Raw genomic sequence first — 4,663 nt, 5'->3', positions numbered from 1 at the left:
ATCTAGACCCAGTGTTTGGTTTGTTCCTTCTGTATGAAAACACACCTTTATTCCATTTCTGCCAGTAGTTTCTCCTTAACGTCTGGACCTTCAACTCACAGAAACTGATTTATTCACAAAGTCTGTTTATTGGTCTCTCCGGCATATTTACATTGAAGTGTAAACCACAATGTTGATTAATGTATATTGTCCCTGGTACATAAATAAATAAATAATAATATATATATTTAATCAGGGCTTAGTTCACATATCTCTGATGATATACAGCTTTTGATTGTGTTACCGTGGCAACACAGACTGAGTGTATGTTTTACTCAAACACAGCGAGAGTTCAGTTCCTCCCTGTGAGTTCAGCTCACATTCCTCTGGATTACACAACCTCTCAGCAGGAACGCTTTATCAGAGAGAAACTAATCAATATCTGCAATACAGAACACCTGCTGTGTGTGTGAAGGATCACAACGGTGGAAGTGCTGGAGAGATAGAAACATGCTAAGAGAAATCAAACAAAGACTATTTAATGATGACAAAAACTATGTTTTTAAAATCTTAAAGTATTTCCTCCCAATCAATTACCTGGAGACTTTATGTATCAGGCAGTTTGTGTATGTATACTGCATATGTATAAACACTGGTTTCACACAGTGTTACTGGCCAAATACCAAAGATTATCTCTGTAATCCTTTTAGCAGCCGAAGAAATAAAGTTCAAGGAATTCTTGAAAGTTGCTGAGCTGGCATAACATAGGAATCTGTCTTTGAGGACGATGAATATCTATCAGGTTTTCAAGATATCATCCAAAAAAGTGAGGAGAGCCCACTGTCAGGTCTTGCTGCTAGTGAAAACAATAGAGCTTTCCGCTTACACTGTTTCTGTCCTCAGGAGTTTCCTCTTTAAGTGGAAGAGTTTTGTGTTACATAACAGAGGAAAGAATGCAGAGTCCAGTTGATCAGAGCCAAACAGTAAGAGGTTTATATTGAACACTAAGTAACTGCAGGTTCCAGCATTCACCTCATATTTATATTTTTAAAAACTGCTCAAACCTCCACAACTATGGTCCTCACACAGAATAGTGTTGCTGTAGTGGACCAAGTACTAGAGGGGTCCGAGGAGTTCACCAATACAGTCTACATGTGCTGTGTAGTCTTGGACATGGCTCACGGCTGTGACTCCTGGGATATTCCGTGGTACTGTGGGAGTGTGGGGTACTGGGGTTCAGGGTTGTCTCTCTGTTTTTTGCCGATGATGTGGTTCTCTTGGCTTTTCCAGCACACTGGGACAGTTTGTTGTTGAGTTTGAAGCAGCCGGGATGAGACCTGTCTGGTTGGGATTGTGTTGCTGCCTTGAGTAAAGGCGGCCCTAGGTTTAAGGGGAGGGCAGCGTGAGGGGAATTCAGTTGGTTGCAATCTGAAACATCACCACTACATTCCACTAAATCCTACACACTGGACCTTAGGAAATGATTATGGAGAATTCCTCCTGTCTGACCACATACAATTGAACGTAATTACAAACTCTTGGGATTTACAACATACGTCTTTGTGATTCTCCACAAGTAGCTCTAACACTCCCCAGTCCCCTGTGTGTCTCTGAAACTCTGCCAAAGCTGTATTAAAGACTTTCCAACAGTTGGATGTTATTGTCAAAGCCCTGACTTCCTGTTTTGATCCAAAGATTTGTACTGAAATCCATCAAGTTTCCCTTCTGTTGACTGATATTTACTGTCATTCACCTCCACATGAAAGTATTTCAGCGGTCTCTGTCTGTTTCTTGTCATACAGTAACAGGATACAGTCATTTCTCTGTCTTTAAAGCTACTTTAAGGTTTTCAAAGTTAAAATTGTGATAAAGTGGTTTACAAACAATACAGTGGGATCACTGGAAGGACTGGAGGAGGTGTATTTAATTACTGGTCAACCATTTCTGCTAATATTTACCTACACAGAGGGTGATTAAGTGGGTGTGGTGGGGTGGCGGACGGTAGAGGAGGGGTTTTATGGTCCTGATCAAGGTCATTAAGTCACAGTTTTAAATGAACAACACCCACCCACCTTTACAACCACAGTCTCAGGTGAGTGTGCAGGTGAATCACTGCAGGAAGTGACCTCACTGAGGGGGTGGCAGTGGATGTCGGGGTCACCACCATCACAGGAAAGCTGCCTGTTTAAATTCCAAAATAAGTAAACATAGCTTAGTTTAGCATAATCAGATATTTCCCTTTATAAACTGTGTGAATATTACCAACTATGAAACACACAGAATTGTCTGTGTAAGTAGACAGAAAGAAAACAATTTACACATTTATCTTTAAGCCTCTAAAACTATAATTATTGGAAATGATGCTGGCTTGGGATGCTTCAGAGACATCCTGTTTACAGTATATAATTAATTAATCTTACAGATGTTTCCTAGCAACCGATTTAACATTACTAAAGTCTTTACTGAGACCTTTATCAAGTTTTAATCGTGCAACTGATTTATTAATTCACTTTGGAACTAAGTAGCAGTTAATGAGAACATGAGACTTTATGTTTAAACTTTATGAATTTAAGAAACACAGTCAACAGCTCAACCATTTAAATCTAAATCAGAGCTCAAGGTGCATTAAACTTCAGGTAACCATAGCAACAATACTGGCGCTTTAGTATTCACTTAACGGACTGGTGAAAATAACCCAGAATGATAAACTGACGAGCTAAGTGTCGTCAGATGATTGCTGATGATGATTGGTTCCTATGCATCTTTTGCTCTCCACACAAACAGTTTACTCACCTGTTTTCTCCTTGTGTGAAGGAGTTTTGGACAGCAGTGCCGTCTACCGTTACCGGTATTCACTACCGGCTGTGGTGCTCTCATCCACTAACAAACAGTAATAATCATTTCAATGTAGTTGCTATGGATACCTACAGTTCTGACTTAACAAAGTGCTTAAAATGTTTCAGACATCCCCATTTACTACTCCATGGACAGCTGCCAACCAATCAGAAACAAGTATTCTCCCTGAATAAGACAGAAGGCAGGCGAGGCAATCTGAGCCTCAGTGAGGAATTTATGTCCATGTGTTCGGTTTAATGTGTAAAAGTCCCATCCACTGAGTCATCCAGGCACTCCGAGAGGGAAGTGTGTGTGTGTGTGTGTGTGTGTGTGAGTCAGCTGGTATTTAAACACCACACCCTGTCCCATCGTGGATCATAACGGAGCTGCTGCTGCTCGCTGCCTCACTGCTGCTGCTTCTCTGAAGGTAAGAAAATTACACATCTGCAAGTGTTTGTTTGATCAGTTCTCTGCATAAAGAACACAGGAGTGAATAATCAGTCAGTAAACACCAGAAAGTATTTAGGTGTTTTTTGGTACTTTAACTGCAAGAAACATCTGGAAAACAAGAATAAAAGCTAAAATCTAACTCAGGAGACTTTAGATGTGATAACAGTCAGTTGGTAGATGGGTGTGACCCACTCTGTTCTTTGCCCGCCTGTAATTACCAGAGTATCATGTTCATGTCATTTACTGAGTATTACAGAGAGGTGATGGAACGCTGCACTCGGTATCTGGAAGCATAAACAGAGTTTATGAAACTCTGCAGAGAGAGAGGAACATTATCTTTATTTCTTCATCTGGATTCCTGTCAGCTGCTGGTGGTTGTTAGAAAAGACATTCACAATCACATGGTGTTAAGTCGACAAATCGAATCCATTCATAGACATGCAAGACTGACTCACCACTGACTGAAGGCTTTTATTTTGAAACCTGCTGGATGGAGCTGCAGGGAAAGGATCCATTCACAAGTTGTTAGTTGCTTCTAAACAAACACTAACTTGCACAGTTGTAATTCAAAGCATGAATTTTTGGAAACAGAACTCAGAAATGAGGATTGGAGATGAGTGGACATTTATCACAGCAGACATTTTGATCAATAACATTATTATTGCTACTGTAGTTTGTATTGCGATAAATGTTGGACCAGAGCCATCATTGATATTACTGGTTCTATGTGTGGTTCTCCAGCAATGACAAGGCAAACATTCTCCAGTAAACACCAACAAGCACAGGAATAAGTCTGCCTGTTGGTCTGAAACTCTTCAGGAGTGTTTGTATGAGTTTGCTAGGTTGCTAGGTGATGAAACGCTGACCCTAACACGCTTCCTGTTAATGTTTTGTAAGAGGGTCCAAGGTCGAGAATGCTTTCCAGTTCTTCTCAAATGTATTAAATCACAGTAACTTGGTTGGATTTTGTTGAGTTATTTCTTTGAAGTTCAATGTTTCTGTGTGTCTTACATAACAGGCTCCATACTTCAGATCTGTTTGCTTTGTGATCCATTTTTCCTTATCAGCAGCCCTGGCCTCTCCTGCAGACACACCTCTCCTGCTGGCACGTCCCAGGCAATAAATCAAACACTCCTATCTGAAACGTTTACAGCCTGCTGGATTCTGCAGCTCTAAATGTTAAACTCTTGTTTCCTCACTAATACGAGGAGGTGGAAGTCATTGAGATTGATTTTATTGATGTGACTCAGTAACTCTGTCTCCATCCTATATTTTAAGTACATTTTACAAGAGGAAACTCAAAGTTGTGAAAAGAAGTCTGTCTGTCATACTGTAAATAATGTTATAAGGAGTTCGGTCTAGACCTGCTCCATTTGAAAAGTGTCCTGAGATAACTTCT

General features: G+C 40.3%; 1 protein-coding gene across 1 annotated transcript in view; it reads left to right on the top strand.

The window, feature by feature from the left end:
* The first annotated feature begins 3,075 nt into the window (after positions 1-3,075).
* Positions 3,076-4,663, top strand: part of LOC118321244 (annexin A2-like) — a 10,994-nt gene continuing 9,406 nt past the window's right edge. Inside the window, exon 1 of the mRNA XM_035652481.1 lies at positions 3,076-3,241. The gene's annotated coding sequence lies outside the window, so the exon portion shown is untranslated. The remainder of the gene's footprint in view (positions 3,242-4,663) is intronic.

Source organism: Morone saxatilis, unplaced genomic scaffold, assembly GCF_004916995.1.
Source record: "Morone saxatilis isolate NCDOM2014 unplaced genomic scaffold, NCSU_SB_2.0 Contig11, whole genome shotgun sequence".
In the NCBI taxonomy this organism is placed as follows: Eukaryota; Metazoa; Chordata; class Actinopteri; family Moronidae; genus Morone; species Morone saxatilis.
Note: the sequence above shows the minus strand (reverse complement) of the source record. Positions and strands in the feature narration are given on the sequence as shown.